This window comes from Falco biarmicus, chromosome 3, assembly GCF_023638135.1.
Source record: "Falco biarmicus isolate bFalBia1 chromosome 3, bFalBia1.pri, whole genome shotgun sequence".
Taxonomy (NCBI): Eukaryota; Metazoa; Chordata; class Aves; order Falconiformes; family Falconidae; genus Falco; species Falco biarmicus.
The window spans coordinates 26,115,552-26,136,685 of NC_079290.1; the positions used below are offsets into that span (position 1 = coordinate 26,115,552).

General features: G+C 40.6%; 1 protein-coding gene across 1 annotated transcript in view; it reads right to left on the reverse strand.

Annotated features, from left to right (window-relative positions):
* Positions 1-11,363, reverse strand: part of OXR1 (oxidation resistance 1) — a 290,302-nt gene extending 278,939 nt beyond the window's left edge. Inside the window, exon 1 of the mRNA XM_056331091.1 lies at positions 11,215-11,363. The gene's annotated coding sequence lies outside the window, so the exon portion shown is untranslated. The remainder of the gene's footprint in view (positions 1-11,214) is intronic.
* Between the last annotated feature and the right edge of the window lie 9,771 nt (positions 11,364-21,134).

A 21,134-nucleotide genomic window follows, 5' to 3' on the forward strand; every position in this document is an offset into this window, starting at 1 on the left:
ACTAAGGCACCGACTCTGTAATCTCCTGTCCCGAGCTCTATTAGTAAATACCTTGATTTAAACTTGGAATTCAATGTTGTTCTTGTAGCTTACCTTTAACCCAACTGTACTTGTCATGCTTTCTGTGACTGAGATCACACATTACTACAATTTTTAAAGTGTTCTCCTAGTGATGTCATACAAATCACTTTTTTTAACTGCATTTAAAAAAAAAAAAGTAAAAATTAGTGTGACCTATTAGCAATACTAAAATTGTACCCATAATGACTAACGGTATGCATGCAGAAGCAGGCTAGATTATTTAGTTGGGAGCAGGGAAAGAAGTTTTGAGCCAAATTGTCACCTCAGATCCATCGTTGGGATTCATAATTAGGAGTCATGCACTCTTACAAATAGATTAAGTCATTATTGCATTGTATAAAAGCACAGTGTCACACATTTTGTTCATGCAAAGTGATGTATATATTTTGTGAAATCGATAGAAGTATCTTCTCTTCAACATCAAGAGCCTAGCTGAGACAATATTAAAGCAAACACAAAAGATTACAGTTTAAAAAAAGAACAGGAACTTTATCTAAATGTCACATGCTAAGGAATTATCAAGTCCATATGACAGTAGTCTTGTCTTAGCTATGCTGATCTACCAGCCAAATGAAGAAGGCTTTCTTGTGTTCCTTCTAAGTGCCCGTGCACAGCTCAAAAGCTATGCAAGGAAAGCGTCTTAGAGGGTTATAGTTTAAAGTCCTTCAGGAATAACGTTGCATTTCTCACAAAAGATTGAGAAGTGAATGATTAGTTTGCTTTCTTCAGAGAAAATACTAGAATTTTGTCTTTCTTTACCTGCTAGAGACTTCTAGTTAACAATGCACCAAGAACAGACTGGAAGATTTAATACAATTGTCAGTTACATCTATCTTAAGCATAAAAAAATTTGCAGGCTTCATATGTGCTGCAGCTCAGAGATGGTCATAATCATTAATTTATCATAATTCAATTTTTATTAAATGGAATAGGAATCTTCCTAAACAAGGACACATGAAAAAACAGTAGTGGTTTAAAATTGCAACAGTCCAGAACTCCAAACAAACCTGAGTAATTTAATCCTGGCATGGAAACTGAATGCTTGATGCACTGAAATTTGTGTGGTGCTACTGTGTAAGCACTGCGGTATAAAATGTCAGGTACAAGCATCTGGAAAACTACAAGCTGCTTATACCAGCTTCACTGCTTCACACCATCTCAGTCTGTATTTCTATAGATGGGCACAATTTATATATAATTTACCCACCAAAAAAACACTATCACTTTTTCCCCAGACCATTCTTTAAAATAATCATGCACTTACATGAAGGGACTTGACTTATAAGCATTAAAGCACATTGGTGACTGCTTTTGGCCTCACACAGGTGTAAATCCAGCTCATTTTGGCAAACATGAATTAATTCACACTGAAAATATTTACAGACCTTTGGGAAAGAAAAGAGGTACTGCGCTTGTCATAGGAAGTTATTTAAAGCCAACTCCTATTATCTAAAGATCTACTGGTTTACATAGAGGTGTGATCTAAAAACAGAAAACTGACTTAAAACATCAATGGGTACTACAAGGAAGTAGAATAAATCAAGGCATTTAATTAAATTTTTATTATTTTATCCTTCCTCCTCTTGGATTCACTCAGACTGCAACTCACCATGGCAAAAACCTCTTTTGCTGTGAAAGTACCTGGGAAGGAGAATTAAAAAGCAGAAAGCAATTAGCAGTTATAAGAACTTGAAAGAGATGTCAGGGATCCTTTGCATGTCTCACGGAGATAGAATGACTTCTCCCTATCAATGCCAACTTACAGATTTCCTCAAGACTTCATTTATTTCAGCTGAAGAATGCCTCATGGATTCTAACCAGTGGTCTCTCACATTCCCCAAAGGAGAACAGAATGACATCACACAGTATAACACGTGGTTCTTCCTCTGGGGAATTAATTTCTACAGCCCATTGCCACATCATCTTACAAAGCCTCTGCCTTTGGGCATACCTGAGAAACACAAATGGTTGGAATTAACTGAGGGCATACAGAGGGATTGGAAAGAACAGTAACAAGTTTGCATTCTGCCTGTGCTACAGTTTTAGGACATGTTCCTTACACAGGAGCCTGAAAACTGGGGAAAACAGAAGGTAGAGAAATTTCGAGAAAATACATATGAGAATTAAGAGTATCTTTTCAGGCTATTTCTCAATACAAGTGTATATTTGCAATACCTCCCCTTCAAAGCTTTAGTGAGGTCAAGCCTTATCTCTGGGTACAATGTAAGCCTTGCTCAAAACTTACTGCAACACTGGCTAAGAGCAACATTAGGAGATGGTGACAGAACTGCAGTCAGGCAGTTCAGTGTTCACTGTGCCACGTTCCTGTGCCAAACTAGATATGCAGATAGTCTCTGATTACATTTCATCACCACATGACTCTCCCAAACACTGCAAGCTCCATTCAGTCATGCAGCTTCTCCATCTGGGTAACTCCATCCACTACCACCATCACTAGGTTCACCCTTTTTGCAGACCATTGCTAGTGTTGTTGGATACAATGTACATATGCATTTGTCTTCCAGCAGACAAGTAATGTAATTTTGATGCATAAAGCCATATTACCTTTATAAAATGTAAGGAAAAGTATCACACTCACCAAAATCAAGACTGCTTGTATCTTAATTCTGGCTCACTTGCTGCTGTCTCTATTCGCCTACTCTCCACTATTTATATGTGGCACTGATTATGAGGACTGCTACACAGATCTCTTCTCCCATGGACACATTATCACTACAAAGATCTTTTCTACCCTTCAAAGACATCTTAACTCAGAAGGCTGGCTGCAGTTTAATGAGGCCTTCAGCAGATACCAGCCCCACATACACAGCAGCTGCTATTTCACAAACTTAAGAACCATGGGTCACCAAATGTCTACATAATATTCCCAAAGAGGATGCATAAACAGCTTTATACACTTTTCAGCTATGTGTTCACATAGCACTGCTTTCCAACAAGGCTGCTTCAACACTCTAGAGAATGGGAAGGACAGTTTACTGAGTAAGCAGTTAAGATATCTAGCATCTCATTTGATCAGAGTTGTTCAGTCCACAGCCTTACAGTACTCTACTTAAGCTCTACTAGGATGCCAGAAGTATTAATATCCTCACACGACTGTAACAAAGGTGATCATCACTACAGTATTAAGAGTATTTTGCCAACATTAATGAAATTATGTTCTCATGTCATGCTATGTTGTTCAGCAATTATTATTTTCATTTTACAGATACAGACTTATGTTCAATGGGAAAGTCTTCATTTACTGTGGATATCCAGGCAGCTTCAGCTCTAGTATTTTAAGTCCTGCAAGGGTCAGAAATACAAGTTTACAACAATAAGCAGATGAAAAAGGTAAGGGGTTGTGAGGAGGTAGAATAATGAGATGAAATACCTTAACAACAAGCTTGCCTGAATTACAACAGGACAAGAAGAACTGGAAATTTTTGATTCCTTCTGAACTCTGTAAAGCCCCCACAAGACACAGACTCCGCTACTTGTGCATCTTCCCAGTTGTCCACTGCCATTCTCATCTCCCCTCAGCCCCATCCCATCACCATCCCCCAGCAACCTCATCCAGCCAACACAGATTCTGTTCAGTCAGCTCACCCACGTCCTAATCTGATCCAAAGCCAAGATCTTCTCTTTCATGGCCCCCAGTCCAAGGACAGTTCTCCTTGCTTCAGCATTTTAGTCAGGATGCTTGCTCATTAGGTTACTTGAACTCCAGACATCCCAGTGCCTCAATGCTTTAAGGATATTAAGAACAAAAACAACATACCCCAAATTCACATTTTTTTTAAACCACCACTGATACAGACAAGAACTGCAGAAAAGAGCAAATGCTGAGTAAGTCCTGCTTGACACTGTCTTCTCAGGTCTTAGCACACACACTCAGCAGGAAGTTGTGCCCTCTGGGACCTCTGAACACAGGGATGCTTTGAATGGAAAGCCATGCCTGGAGGTATTCTCAGGTGCAATGCAGCACAACAATTCTGCTTTACACCCAACACTTCAGTGCAGTCTGAGGATAAAGTAAGCACAAGGTTATGCTGGGAAAGTACATAAAGCAGCTATTATGGCAGGAAGACCTGAAAAAATCTTATACTCAGAGCCTCAGATTTGATAGTCTGTATTAAGAGTTTATTTTGAAGATACACACAAAACATACACTATAATTCTGTAAAAACAGCTGACTGTATGTAGGCCTCACAAACACCACACACATGCTCCACTGTAGAGAGTCAACAGTGGGTATACACAACATACAGGAGACACAGACAAGTAGTAAAAAGAAAAATCAGTGGAGCAGCGAAGCTTCAATAAATGTTAGTTCCACTTCAAAACTTTCTTTATAATTTCTTACACATAGTTTTCCCACTGTTCCACACTCTAGAGATGTCTTAAGTCGTTCACTACTTCAGGTAAAATTTTTCAGTGGAGCATAAACTCAGGTTATAAGCTTTTAAGTGAGACAACACTTAATAGAAAAAAATGAGGAAAAAAAAAAGAAGGTATGACAGTTTGCATATGGAAAAGTGTTTCACAGTCAAGCGTTCCATGTGGACCAGGTAACTCCCGCTACTATCATCCTTTCTGTCATGCAAAGACACTATTTTTGCCATGGTGATACGCTAATGGCAACAGAAGGCATGAGTGGGACTTCTACTAGTGGTTTAAGTCCACACTTGAAATCAGTGTAATTCTTTGAAAAATACTTAAGCAGAAAGTACCACAGGGGACTTGAGGATTCATCTAGAAGCACGAGTGACTACTAATGAATTAGCATTAGTCCTATGTCCATAACATTTCACTGCAGTTAGTGTTCATACTGACTCTAGGAAAGAAGGGAGGGGGAAAAAAAAGAAAAAAAAAAAGGGATACAGTCATAATCCTAGAGAAACTTATTGAAAACCCACACAGTCTAACAATAAGATCCCAAAGGAGAATTAAAGCCAGAAGAAACAAATACATTTTGCATCCATTTCCCTTGCTATTGCTGTTTGTAGTCCTGGGTAAGGGCTTTTCCTTCTTTAAAGGGTATTTCAAAGCTGTTACTGCTTCTCTTTTTAGAAGCTACGATAATCGTTGATTATTCACCTTGGAATGTGCTTGTATCAACAACACGGATGCCCTGCCTTTTCAATGCAACAAAATGCATAAGACAACCTGGAATTCAACTGCCAGATTCAGATGACTGAATAGATCAGGGTTACATCAACAGTATATAAATATCAATTTCTAAAATACAACATTAATAATTTAAAATCACAAAGGAAGTATAAAGACAACTCACAAGTGAATCCAATTTCATTGCAGTGACTATAAATACTAACATTTTAGTATGCTCTGTATTATTTATGAAATATGATTTATTACTAAGCTTTTGTACAGCTATGGTTAGATTAAGAAATAACTAATAATGTATTTGCTGTTATTTTAGAAAGTGTCTCCATGGAATCTGGTGTGCTATGTCTTCGGGAAAAACAAAAGTTCTGACTACAGCAGCAGAATCTTACCTTGATATACATGTCTGGTTTCTTAATATCTGTAGAAGTACTTAAGTGAACTATGTTTTACCTATCAATTTTTTTCATATCTATGAGTCCCAAAAGTATTTTATACAAAGGAGCAGAGGAGACACATGATTCTTCTTCTCCTCCATTTCCACAACTCAAGTTCATAGGGAAATGAATAGGAATTGTATATATAAAGTGTCTAGAAAGAAAAAGCATATCTATCAATTAAGCAGCCACGCTATATGTTCACATAGCATAATCGTTCTCTCCAAATTTGTCCACTGAAGACAGACAGGATGGTTCCTAGTAATCTGTCCCGATGGCTGAGAACACCTTCCAAAACAAAACTATGTATAAATAGTACCATTGAGCAAACAAGGTACCTACACTACCTACACAAGAGGCAACACTTCGTCTTACATAAGTATCCCAACACAGCACTGCTACAGCTTTGTTTTATAGTAAGAAATACCGTATGTCCATGATTGCACAGACGTCAACAGATGCCTTCATAGGGATGCAACGGGTATGTCCCAGGCTGACCCAAAGTGTTACTCCTTGGTCACCGATTACTGAAGAATGTGTAAACTATAACAATGGCTCTTACACTCACAGACCAACAATGTTCCACCTTCCACAGAAAATGGCCTTGGTTTTGCTAACATCAGCTTAAGCTCTTCTTAGTGTTCAGTATTTCCTCTTTCATCCATCTTTCACTGTTGATCACTGAGATAGCCTAGCAAAGTACTGAACAACTTGCACATACTTCACCATTTAAGTTCTCTTTATGTTCTCTCCCTCCTATTAGGACACTGACTTTTTTTTGCCCTAATCATTTTGTGTGTGAAGTTACTGCACATCCAAGAAAAGCACTTGCACACAGGACACAATATAACTTCCAAGTGACAGAAAAGACAGAAACTGACCAGTCTCAAAAATCAAATAGAACTGAAAAAATATAAACAGCAAAAGATTTGATGAGCTGTCTTAATCAAGAGGTCTTTATCGATCTCTATGTACTTTCATAGAAAAAAAATACTGGACAATACGTAGCTCCGAACAGGCAGATAGTTAGATTTGATAGCTGGAAGTTGAATAGAAACAACTACCAAACTAAAAATAAGTTATTAATGGCAAACACATAGGCTAATTAATAACTGAAAAGACCAGAACAGATTTGGATGCATTCACAATTTATTAACAGAGATTTACTCCAAATTTTTAAGTGAAGAGGAACTTTTTTTTCCAAATGGTAAATCTCATTTAAGCAAGAATTGACCCAACAGTCCAGCAGTTTCTATTATATAGGATGTCATTGCACACATCCCTCTGTTTTTATAACGTCCATGGCAATGCTGGGGGAATCCCCTTGTCCCTTCAATTTTAACTCAAAGAAAATCAGTCAGTCAGTTTTCCCCCATGTTACTTAACTATTACTCAGTAAGTACTTTGTTACTTCACCCCTAATGGGGGGTGGGGGTGTGGAAGCTGTGAGAACAGGACCCCATCATAAGGAATAGAAAAGCCATAAAGGTTTGCCAGAAATACGTAAATCGGCTTAGACTTATTGGCCCAACCCTGAAAACAACTGGCTCCAGAAAAAAGAAAACAAATGAGCAAACTAGTATACCTTTCATGGCCTCAAGCCATTCAAGGAGGAACTTACACAAATACACCTGTCATGTAACACCACAGCACAGTTTATCCTGCTACACGGAATTCCATTTTTTTTTCCCATGTTACTATCCCTGGGCTATGTGAACAACACGTTACATTGGCCCTGGAGAAGGTACAATCCTTTGTTTAGTGACAAACAGCATGTTCATAAGCCATGTTCAGGATTCCACTGGGAACTCCACTAGGACACACATCCAGCTTGTGGATAGCTGCGCTCTCTTCCCGTTGCTTTTATGTCTAACCTCCCCTCTCTTTGCACGATTTCTCAATCATCAAACGATAAAGATACACAAGTGTATTACTGAGGAGTAACAGTCAAATGGTCCTTTCCCTCATGCTACTTAAGAGTTAGGGAGCCAAAACTCCTATTAGTTCTCAGTACAATAGCTGTGGAAGATTAACACAAGTTTATGTATTTTCCTCCCTACTTCTCTCTTCCCTCTCTGATTTTCCTCTTCAAACCCCATTACAGGCAGTAGAATAACGAAAAATAGCAAATACTCCTTCTGTCTCTGTTTTACTAGAGCAATGTAAGAAACGAGGAGGTCACTACTTGATTCAACGTGTAACCGAGACACAGGCAGTAACCTTACATACAGGAGAAACTCACTAATTGTACTGCTGCAGCCACAGATAAGCCCCCTGTGTGACAGAGGCCTCTGCATAATCGGAAAGATTTTGACCGGCAGATCCAATAACTTCCTGCCTCAGAAACCATACGACACATCCATAACGTATCCCGAGATATCCAGGAGATACCTTCTCCATATCTATGTCTAATCTTCAATAAAACTGGTAGGAGCAGATGCTAGAATAAAAGGGTAATTTACAGCTCACTGCTGCAGCATACCACATGCATATCTGTTGCTGGCATGAAACACCACTGATGAAACGAAGATAGCAGTGTCTTTTTCAAACACTTGAAGGTCTTCCCCAAGAGCTTTACAACACATGAAGTTTCTTTGCCTATACTAGGCTGCTCCTTCTGTCTCTGATGGCAACAGTTTGCGTGCCAAAGACCAACCCCTACTTTAACAAATATCTACTGCAGCAGACAAGGAAGCCATCCTAAATTTAAGCAAATAGTTCTATTAAACCAAAGCATCTATATCTCCTGAGTGAACCCATTCATGAACATGAAGCAATCTTGTGCTAACCTGACACCTGACCACATTTGTCAGCAGTAACTTTTTGCTTCTGTAAGGTTGTCACCTCTCACATGTATTTCAATAATATGCTTAATTTACTGTTTTTGCTATATTAAACTAAGAAACAGCAGCTCGCTAAAGGGTAAAGAAGTAGTAAGTTACAGTAGCTCATCAACAAAAGCAAATGCTAAGAGACCTTTTCACAAATTAACAGCTGACAAGTAATGCTGACAATCCCAGACTACTGCCTTCAGCTATAAGCTTTAGAGAATAATCACTTCCCTATGAAAGAAATTTCTACAACATTATGAATAGGGGTTTGGGTTTGGGTTTTTTTTAAATTATTTTTACATTTCTTTCCATAATTCTGTTACTCCCCAGAGTCCTGGGTGTATGAATATATACAATTACCTATAATGTGAGATGCCACGCTTTATTAAAAAAATAAAAATATGGAAAATATTTCCTTAGATCAGGCAAATAATGGAGAAATAAGACTTTTAAACAGAAGGCATGCATGGAGAAAGAAGTTTAGTTACTTTTTCTGCCTGAAGGGAAAAATAACTATGTGTAAACGCTGCAGCTGCTAACTAGAGATTTCCGAACAATTAATATGTAACCCCACTGCCACTCCAATAATTCTCTCATCTCCAGTACTTTGGCTCAAACCTGGACAAGAAAAAAGAATCAGCTGAGACTCTACAGGAATTATGCCACAGCTTATATTCTAAGGATACGCTTATATGCTCTATCAGCCTATGTTCTGACTATCAAAGAATGCTTATCTGGTTAGGATGCTGAAATAATTCTATTAAATCTGTATGAGCTCTGGAACTATAAGAAGAAGTATTAAAATGCTGTAATAGTAAAATGCAACACAAATGATTGAACAAATTATTACTCTAAGACCGTAAGGAAAGACATTTTTAACACTCAGATTTTGAAGGCTTCAGATATTTTGATCAATTTTATTTTTCCAATACCTGGTATTATTTCAGCTGAAATCTGATTACAAGAGAAAATTGGCAGGTTGACACACAGAAAAATTTCACTCTTTATTTTTCACTACACTGTCAATATAGGTAACACAAGCTGTTCTCTCCTGCTGCATTCTCTTATGGTCTCATGCGGCAGGCAAAAGGCATCTACTCAAGGATTATTTTTTTTTTTTTTGTCCCCATTATTGCATACTCATAAAAAATGGAACTGACAGGACAGAGGTTTAATCATGCACAAGTCAGATCCCAATCACACACACTGACTGGCTTTCAGAAACCTACAGATCAATTGTTATTGTTTGAGGGGGAGGTGCTCCATTTGGGAGAGGGGAAGAGTTGCAGAATTATGGAAACAATCACACAGCTGTCTTCCTGTCTCCCCTACAGTAACACTAATTAACAAAGTCAAGAATATACACAGTAGAGATGGCAAATTCTGGGGGTTTTAACTACTTTAAAATACATATAGAATTTTGATAAGGCTTAACTTGCAGACACTTCAGTTCATATGAATATTTATCGCTAAGTAATCCACCAAATCTAAGTCAATGTGCAAAGATAATTGTGCCTATAGAAGCGTCAAGAGTCAGGTTGTTAAACTGAGAATACCTACCAGAATGGTCTAATGAAAATTAAAGACAGACTGTCCACCAAGAGCACCTTAGTGCCCTTGCTTGGTCCTATTCTTCCACCAGTGACACGCCAAGCAGCTGAATTTTCATAAGTGACACTCAGTTTCACAGAAAGCTCCTCAAATTCCCCTTCCCCTAATAATTTAACATTTTAATTAGATGGCTGTCTTCATACAGCTTCGCAAATAGCAACGAGCCGCCTCTGAATAGGGAAGCGGCTTCCAAAGCCTTTCCTCATTTCAGAGCACGGGAAAAGAAATTAACTGAATCACGTCACTTTCAACATTAAGCTAGTTAACTTTACATTCCTCAATATCAGTAACGCAGTGTTAAAGCCGACTTTACAGGTGAAAGGTACAACAATGGAATAAGCATTTTCTAAATTAATAACAAAATTCCAATTTCAGAGGAAAAAACCCTTGGGACATAGTTTGGTATTTGCTTGCTACTGACAAGAGTTAAAATACGGTACCCCTACTAAGCTAAAAGAACACCCCGAATAAGTTGTGACACGAGGGAGCAATACCGTATGTCGTTACGGTTTCTCTCAGCAAACACTTTCTTTCCTACAGTACCATCTGTTAAATCAGAAACTCCTTTAAACACCGCATCCTCGCCAGTTCTGACGAAGCACCGGCTGCGCGGCTACTCGCTCGGTACGTTTGTATGGCGGCCTCCGCGCGGGCTGAGCGCAGCCTCCCGCTCCCCGCTCGCAGCCGCGGACCGCGCCGGTCCCGCACCGGACCGGCCCCTCGGCGGCGCGGCCGCCGCACGCACCTGAGGAGACGCGCTCGCCCGCCACCGACCCGCCGCGGCTGAGCCCAGCCGGCAGGCCGCGGCCCGCGCCCGAGGCGGCAGGACCGCGCAACGCGGGGCAAGCCGCTGCCCCCGGGTCAGCGGGGACGGGCCGCGGGCACCTCAGCACTTGCGACGGCCCCGGGGCGGGCAGCGAGGCGCCCCGGCGGGCAGCGGCGGCCGCTCGCACCGCGCGTCCCGCCCGACGCCAGCCCCCAGGGGCGGGCGGGGGGCGAACTCCGAGCCCCGGCCCCGGGCCGCCCCAGCCGCGGGGAGGCTGCACCAAGGTACCGGCCGCCCCCCCCCTCCTCCCCGTTCCGCCCGACCGGCCCCGCGGCGGGCACCCCGCGCCCGCGGAGAAACTTACTTGCGGGCGGCGGCGGGCGCCGCGGAGCAGCGGCGGCGGCAGCGGCGGCGGCACGCGCCTCCCTCACGCGGCCCCCGGCCGCGCGCCCTCCTTCCCGCCCTGCGAGCGCGGCGCGTGAGCGCAGCCTCGGCGCGGCCGCCGCTGCCGAGCGGGTTCGGACATGCTCAGTCCCCCCGCCGCCGCGCGGAACCTACCACCGCGGGGGGGGGGGGGGGGATGGAGGGGGGGGCGCGCGAAGGAATAGAGGGTAGAGCTGGATGCTACCAAGAGGACGAGCTAAAAATAGGCGCCACAGAAAGGAGCAGCTAGGGCTTAAAGGGGCAGCGGCGGCCTCGCCCCCCGCAGCCCCGCGCAGGGGGGACTCCCAGCGGCGAGGGGGCGCGGGCCACCTCCCGCCGCGCGGGTCCTCCCCGCGGTCTCTGAGGAGAGGCTCTGAAACCGGGGCGACGCCCGCGCAACCCGCGCTCGGGTCCTGCCCGCGCCCTGCAGCGGGAGCCGGGCCGCACGCGGCTGCTCCCGCCAGGCGCGCAGGGCTGCGCGGGGCGGCGGCCGCAGGGCGCTCGGCAGCGACTGGCGGGGCGGCGGCAGGGCTCTGCCCGCCCCTCGCCGCAGCGCCGGGCCCCTCACCGCAGCGCCGGGGTGCGCAGCGTACCTCAGGGACAGGCCATTCACCTCGGGGCCGGGCTACCCGGTGAAGCAGCAGCTTCCAGAAGTCAGAAACTGTGGGAGAGGGTGCCAAGCGCTATTTTCATGCAGTATTCCTCAGGAGACATCTCCATCCTGCCCTGAAGTGTTCGGTTTTGTGGACGAGGTTTAGGGAGAGACAAACACATGCGACCTCCGCAGTGAAGCCCAGAGCAGTTGGGTGAGAATGTGACAGGTCCAAGGCGAAGAGCTTGCAGAGCAACTCCCTAAATAGGATTTTCTAAGCTAGAAGATCTATGTGGCAAGAGAAATGACACGATCACGCTCCCCTTTCACAGTCACTGCTGTGTTTCAAACCTAAGATAATTGCTAGAAACCCAAAGCCCCCGAAGTATTTGTGAATGAGAGTTTCTGATGTGGTTTTTAAACTGTGGCTTATCATTCCCTGCCTTCCTAAAAGACCAGTAAGAATAAACATGACAACGCCACATAGTTTTAGATCTATATGCATACCACAAAGCCTAAAATTCTATTACCCTGGCAGGAGTTCAGAGTTTTTGCTGAATTCTGCTTTCACAGATACAGAAAATTGACACTGGACTAAAAAAAAAAAAAAAAAAAAAAACACACAGCTAAATGAGTTCTCACTGATAAAAGAATATCAGACAACATCTGCATAATGATGACTTGCTACTCTGATGATGTCATGTACAATAGTATGTACAGTCAAGATTACCATGTTCAAAAAGTTCCTTTTATTTCACTAGACATGAGAGGAGACCACTGGAAGTTTATCTTAATCTGAACTCTTAACACAGCCCTCAGCAAAAGCTACTGCAGAAAAAAAGCTCGTTTACATGTTGCTGAGTATAATCAGGAAAGGAAACGTTCCTTGTCAGTAATGTCAAATAAAGTGAGAGCAAGGAAGCAATTTCCCTCACAGAGTGACATACAATGGGATAGATTATTAGACAAGATTATCTAGGTAACTTTGCTGCAGTACTTGAAGACACAAAAGGTGATGTCATGAAGATTAAAGTATTACAAAGGGAATGAATCACGTTCACTAATTTTCTCCTCATTGTGTGTTCTCTGGAAGCCATGAGATACATTATATTCTGTAGTCTGTCTAACAGCAGCCAGTCACACTGTATATTATAAAAAGTTGTAAGCTGTACAACATGTATAACTGTACAAAGTGATGAAAAAAAATTATGTAATTCTTTCACCTGAAGCTATTGATCTTGAGATAGATAGCAGGGGAAACACAAAAGTCAGTTTCCTGAGTGTGGCTTCAGATTTGGGATAACAGAGGGCTAGTGCATTTCTGGCTGCAGCTGGAGATCTGCAGGAACGGTAGGCAGCCTCTGGAGAATTTCCTAGAACAGTGTGCGCCTTCACCATCATACAGCTCTAGATAAATCGGGAGACCAAAAGACATCTTGAGTCTCAGGGGAGTTGCTTCCAACAGGGGATTGTTACTGTCTAGGGAATGTGGAAGACTATCCATCATGGGAACAAATGTCTCTGTTAAAATAATGGTGAATAAAACATATTTTATTCAGAACTTGTTAAATATCACTGCTTTTACAAGGAGAGATAAACATACATGGATCTTTCTTACCCAAGCATGTTGTTGTAAATTGCATTAAATTATAAAAGGTTTTGCCCAAGATAATAAGTTTTTATAGTCCCAGCATTCAAAAGACACCATCATCACCCAGATGCAAATTACCAAACTGGACATTAGCAAGTAAGTGGTGGCAGCATCTGCTGTGCCAGCCAGTGAACTATAAATTTAGAGGCAGACACCCATCTGCAGCTGGATGCTGCCCCTTTCTCCTTCCAGTTTTGCTCAGCAGAAATATTCATGGGAGTTGCACTTTGTTCCTACACAGAAAAAAAAAATTAAATCTCTGCTATGCTGCTTGCCCCTATCAAATGACAGAAAAGGAACAATTTCTCAGCCATCAAAAGGTGTGCAGCTTTGGTGTCCATGAATAGCACAGCACCTTACCAACTCTCTCTTAATATTACTTGGGAAGGCTCTAGTAAAACCTTTCTTTTTCAAATGTACCTCATATAATTCCACATTGCTGGTGATTTGAGGCTCTGACATACCACCAACCGGCTCTGGCTCTCAGACTTTCACCTCAGCCCTCTCAATTTTCTCCTCTCATTGTTATTTTCACCCTTCTCCCTGTTAGCAGTGTTCAGATTCTCTCTTCTCTACCCTCTCCTTGTGTATCTCAAAGCTACATTCCAGCAACCTTATTTTTCAAGTTCACTGTCCCAGTCAAGTACATAATCTTCCTGTGTAGTAGGTAGAATATGCATCTATTTTTTAATATTTTTTTTTGTTTTAGTTGTTTGCAGGACAAAACTAATTTTCAAGGAATATAACTTGGAAGTTTTAGTAAAGAGGCAGATAAAAGGTAACGGTTATTTTCTCATGGTTTAGGATCCTTTGTATGACCATTTCTTGTACATCTTTCCAAACTAAATACTACAGGAAGAGGGCACCAAATCAAAGTTCATATTATTAGGTACAGGAGAACCGAGAGAGATGCACAGGGAGAATCCAGCAATTGGACTGGGGCCCAAATAAGAGATGTTCTTTAGAGTAGCAGAAAAGCTGACATGGTCAATGCATGTCCAGTTGTGCTCAAGTGAACAGGAACAGTTTTACTGGAAGATACCGTTCAACTCACAGCTTTTGGGTTACAGCTAAGAAGCACAAAATAAAACCAGATGACTGGTGCTTCATAGTGAGTGCATGGAGAGGCATCCTATTTTTTACTCAGTACTGTCTTAGGCCTCTAAACAAAAATATCTTTATTTTTTCCCTCTCACCACCATTGATTTACATTGACCCTGAAACTGAACTCCTTCAGAAAAAAACTGTGAGAGAAAGATGAGGAAAATGAGCCCAACCTGAAAGACTGGAGAAAAATGCTTAGTGTCTGAAATACTCATTAAAAATGTGTATCAGATTATTATGATGTATCTGTATCACAAGTTTCAAAACCCACATCTGATTATTTCCAAAGTTTATGAAAAAGTTCAAGACATTGTGGAGGATAGAGGACATGAGTCCATTGAATTTTAAGAAAAATCAAGTAACTGAAATAGAGGAAAAGTACAAGGAGGGTGGCTGGAGTGGAGGAAAAGGAGCATGTAAGGGCCTCCTGCTGTGGAGGCAGATATGGAGTAGAGATTGGAAGGGGACCAGCCCCCAGAGAACCCCAACAGGCTGGAAGTAGGGAAACCCCAGGCTGGGGGTCGCAACACAAGGCTGGTATTGAGAATAAAGCATGGAACCCTGAAATGTGGGAACAGGAATGTGGGGTACATGAATTTCCCTGCTGTGGAGAGTGCCTTTGTATGGAATGAGAGCAGAAGGCAAAGGAAGTTTTTATTAGAGCAGGAAAATAAGACATAGGGGATTATGAAATGTGGGATTCCTGTTAGGAATAACTGAGTCTATTACACAGAGTCCCTGAAGCGAAGGGGAAAGAGGAGGAGGCACAAGGAATATGATAATACATTTAGAGAAAATAATCTTAATTGTGCCTAGGTGAAACTGAGCTCAGAGTTGGCAGCTACAACTTGGTAACGAGCTCTTGGAGTCACGGTCGACCATTCCTTGACATTCTCAGTTCAATGTGTTAACAGTAGTCAAAAAAGCCAATGAAGCTTCATTGGGGGTGAAGGCTTGGCTACATCTGCAACCCTGGATAGAGCTAGAAAAGGTGCAGAGAAAGGCAACCATCATGAACAAGCAACTGGCTTCTGATGGGAGAAGGAAAGGGCTGGGGCCCTTCAATGTGGAGAAGCACAAGGGGGCACATGGCTCTGGTTTACAAAATTATGGAAGCAGTAGGTAAGACAAAAAGTGGATGAGAATGATTGTTCACCAGATTCTACAGTACTGTGTAAACTCAGTGAAACTAATCCAAGTGTAAACATGAAAGAAAGTACTTTCCACCACCCTCACCTAGACACGGTGGGTAGTAGTCTTCTGAAAAGTACTACCCCAAGGGGTTCTAGAAAAAGACCTTATCAGCAGGTTCAAAAAATAATTGGCAAAACCTGTAGGCAACAGCTGTGTAAACAGTAAAAGGAAAGGCTGTGAAGCACCTTCAGTGCTGTGGATTCTAGGGCATTAGGTGAACAGACTACAAACAGTTGTTTAGGTTTATATACTGTCTTCAAATGGTATCTCCTTCTGTCACTGCTAGAGACAGTATACTGGGCTAGATAATGCCTGTGATAAATTCAGTTGCAAGTTACTATGTATCATCCCCAAGATGGGTAATACCCATGCTTCAAACCACAAGTGTGATCTCTGTTAAGTAGAGGTAGCTAATGGCATGCCCCTGTGTTATTTAGAATTTAAGGGTAATGCAGCAAATAGTCTCTTTTACATTTGATAAACCAAGACGTTGTATAAAAAAATCCCACTTTCACTATTCATATTCATTAAGCATGACTGGCAAAGGCCTTTGGAGGTTTGGTATAAATAGCTTTCCCTGCACTGATGTTTACAGCGGCCAGATTCCTAGCTCCTATGTAAGTCCTGAATACGCAGGTATCTTGCTAGGCATGTTTAGAAGATTTCTAAAGAAGACTCTAACCATATCCCACAATCCTTGATAATTGATGATTGTTACCATTGGGCACCCATTCCATTTACCACTTGAGGGGCTCTGCTACCGTACGTTCCAGAAGAAATGGCCAGTGGACATGAGTGGTTTGAAACTCTTGGATATACACCCTTCTGAAACCCATTATCTTTCTGTTATCCTTTCTTTGTCCCTGACTATGTCAACCAACCATTTTTGCTGCTGATGGGTCAGTCTGTGTCAGTAGCAGACGGAACAGCAGTTTTTGGTCCCTGGGAGGAAACTAATGACAAACCATGTATTTTCTACAGCCTCCTACTGTTACCCCTACAAGTTAGAGGAGTTTGATCAGAGTAAAGCAGAGAGGGTTCATCCTGCCATTGCTATTACTTATTACTCTGTGGCCTTTCAAGGTGGTTTATTTCACTTAGACGTTGCAATTTAAATATCCATCCCTGACTTCTTTAACTGAGAGTTCCGCCAGGGATTTGGGGGTTTGGAAATGAACATTTTACTTTAAGGTTGTGCATGTGCTGTTCTTGGTAGTGTATGGGAAACTCATTCAGCTCAGGCATTAGTTTCACACATTATGCAGATTTGTATATGTGACATTAATTTGCTTTGTTTTCAAAGACCAATAATTAAGCAATGTGTTATTAACACAGTCGCAGGCTTATATCACTATGTACATGTATTAAAAGCTTCAGAAATATTGTCTTAGTGCTCTTCAAAAACAAAATAAATCATAGATCAGTTCCAGCCTTCTTTCAACGTTACTGAGGTTTTGCCCCTGTAAAATAGGAAATCATAACTTTTCTATTATTTATTGTATGGCATAGAAGTTGCTGTAGACATTATAAACCCCCAAATAAACAGACAGTATAAGATCTTTAACGTGGGAAGAAGTGTGTGTGTGTGTGGAGCACTCTGCACTAAGAAGCTGCCGGAAATATCTGTCTCTCGGAGAGCAGCAGTAAGAGCAGAGGGCTATTATTGCTGCTACTAAAACCAAAAAAGAGAAGTGCAGCATACTACTTTGGGATCAATATTTAATCTAATATGGCCCCTTGATTCCCCTCAGTAATCTCAAACAAGTCATATAGTTGTTTAAAAAGGAAAATCAGGCAAGGCCTCTGGTAGCAGCAGAGCCAGGCCAGGAGCATGCACTGACTTTGAGCTATTGGTTATCTTGTGTAGATCAGTATGAAGACTAGAAGTACTCTGAGATCATCTATGATGTCATGCATCCCACTATTGTAAAAACTAACAGCAGTCAAGGTATGATCGTCTTAAAAAGGGGAACTTCCAATAACCGACAAGTAATAATATACTATGGGGAAAAAAATGCAGCTGCAAGTTTTCTTTGTTAAAACTTTCCTTCCATGAAATTTCTATGTGAATTTATAAAGCAAAACGCATTAGTAAAAAAAAATAATAATATAATTAAAGTCTTCAATAGCCTTTTTTAAAAAAAAACAAACAACTTGCTGAAACTAACAATACCTCACAGATGCTGTTACAAGGAGAGTTAGTTACATGCTTTTCAAAAGAAGACATGTCAGTGTTTGATAGAGACTTAGGAATTTTCAATCAGCTCTGGGAAGTGTTGTTTTAACCACCTAGAAAACTGGTTCCACCATTAAAAAAACCAACCAAAAAACAAACCCAAAGCAATACTAACCAAAAGCAACTGAAAAATAAAAGGGGAATGTTGTTTCTTAAATACTATGTTTGCTGATCTCTGCTGACCCCGACAGAAAAATGCAGAGATGCAGTAAGCCAAAAGGTAAACTACTTCCAAGCTGGTTTAAGAATATAAAATCAAGCCACTGGAGAAAATTATTTTAGCTAAGCTAAGATCTGTCTATTGCATATATGCTGTTATGTAATGACATACAGACTGCCCAAAAATAGCTGGTCAAGGTACTTACTTGAAGTTGTATTTCAGTATTTGTATTCAGGCATCATGCAGGGTTGGCACCCAGCAAAAGCAAAGTTAAGGAGCACAGAGGATGGTAAAAGGCAAGGAATGCACTACTAGGACCATGAAACATTCATGCATTGCAGTTTGCTGATATATTAATGAAAATTAAGGAATCTGGCTGCCCGATCAGATGTTCCCCTGAAGTACCTCATTCACGGAATCACTGTGATAAAATTGCCTTGAAACTTGGTAATTTCACTTTGGGCATAACAGACAGAATTCTTTTTGCATGGTTCATGTAAACTTTAAGAAAAACTACCTAGACTGAGGAGTTAACTGCAAATGCTTGTTGTCATAGGTGTCCTTGGGAGCTTATTGGCAAAGCACCAAGGTGATGAAAGTTTTACTGTTGATGCTACAGACAACCACACAGATATTTTAGGATCAGAAAGATCACAGACCTGCTTATCTGGTGTAGGCATAATAGTAATAACTGTGCACTTCTGTCTGGAGGTAAAAAAAAAAAAAGAAAGACTAAATTGCACAACTAACATGGATACTACCAAGCAATGTAAATATGTCTCAGCTGCTGAAAATTTCTTGTTCAACTCTAGCTTTGTTTGAAACTATACTAAAAAAATACATAAATAGATAAGCAAATTCTCCAACTACCATAAAAATGCTGAACTAGCTTACATAAAAATGAAAATAATTTATCCTTTGATATAAATTATGTAAGACCCCCCAAATTAAACAGAAAAAATAGCAGATTTTTAAAGAAAAAGATTAGAATATTTCCTTTTATCTGAATAAAAAAAAAGAAACCTCCTCCACATTTTTATCTTGACATTTCAGAACGTGTTTACCTTTTCTTTAAAATATTTATAGGCAATAAATCAAAAAATTTATTTAAAAAAATTGATTCAAACTGACAAAAAGGAAATACTTCAGAGTTTTTCAATTCCATGTTGGAAGGAAAGGTGGAAAAACACATAACTATTTCCTTTATTCAACCCAGTTTTTAAAAGTTTTCTATCTTGCACCTGTGTTTTTGACACAATCTTCACAACAAATTTTCCCATTCTATACCTAATACCTGAACGTCCATACCACTTTTTGCTGCTGCTGTGAATTCTTGGTTCCCATCATCTTTTCTTTGCTGGATGATGCAGCAAACAGTACATATTATATTTTTAGCAATATTTAAACCAATACAAAAAGGGATCTCTGATTTTTTTTTCTGTTTACTTCTTTGCTGCAACAGAAACCTGCTGTTTCTCAGCAGGCTAGAAACTTCTGGCATCTTCTGCTTTCAGGTCCTGCATTGCAAATAGCTTCTCTTAAAAATGAAGGCAAAGCATTTACAAAAACAAGTAGAATGGTCACAGGTGCACATTACTGGCTGTTTTGTCATGGATTTTCAAAGATTCTGAATCACAGTAGATATTTTTAGCTGTGCTTTTAACCACTTTTTCTGCTACATTGCCTAGATGGAAATGACTGTAATAGTGGTTTGACGTTGGTGCTCATTTGAATTTAGATCTTTTGTCACATAAGTTAATCTCTCAAATTTCTTTCAATACACAGATCTCCAGCTATCTGATTCTTGTACCATCAAGCTTGCATCCTCAGAGGTATATTATTTACATGTCTTAAGAGAGAAATCTCTTTAATTATGTTTTTGGATATATAATAAACAATTACCAATTGTTGTAAATGCCAAAAGGGGGGCTAACAGGGCTAATAGGAAATTCATGAAGTTTCATAAAATAAATACCTGCGTTGCTATTAGTCTTGTATATCTTAAAACATCATATGCTATTTATTTTTTACTCAAATAAGGTTTTTGTGCAGAAGGCTGAAGTATAACTTATGCTATTATGGGGAAATTAAAGTCTAAATTCTACAACATAAAAAAAAATCTTAGAAAAAACATCAGTTCATTTTAGATTTGTGTTTAGTCCTTGCTTATTTGTGAGTTCCAAATGCTGATTGTTTTTTTTATGTCTGAGGAGATGACTCTGGGGAAATGACTCCTGATTAAATGATAATTTCTGATTCAATTCTTCTGATTAAGTTTTATTTTAAGAGTTATCATGTTTGGAGATATTTCAGAATGAACATATTTGTAGGGAGCAAACGAGGGTGCAAAAGTCTGAAATGAAAAATGATGGAATTAATGACCTAGCAGATCTTCTGTATTTCTGTATATCCTTACCTAAATTTCTAAATATAACCAACTCGCATGTGTATAATAGTGAGCAATGTGAACTGCAACAGGTATCACAAAGTTTTACCAGGGATACAGAGAGCTTACTGTATGAGAAGAGGAACAACAGTTTGTCTTGTTTAGCTTTCTAAAACAAGCTGAGAGGAGAGGTTATTACTTTCCCTAAATAAATAAAAGGAACGGCTATTGAGAGTAAGAACAACTTGTTCCTCTGAAGGCAAATGATGTAGAAGGCAAATTCCTATAAAGGAGCTGTTAGTATATAGACAGGGAAAATGAGAACAGTATCCCTGTATGACGAAGCAATAACAATCAGGAATTTTCATGGAGGGGATTATGTGAAGTGTCTGCTTGTAATTCAGGGCTGGAAACCACTTTCTTTCTCCTTCTTCTTCGTCTTCTTTTTCTTCTCCTCCTTCTTCTTCATCTTCTTCTTCTTCTTCTCCTTCTTCATCTTCTTCTTCTTCTCCTTCTTCGTCTTCTTCGTCTTCTTCTC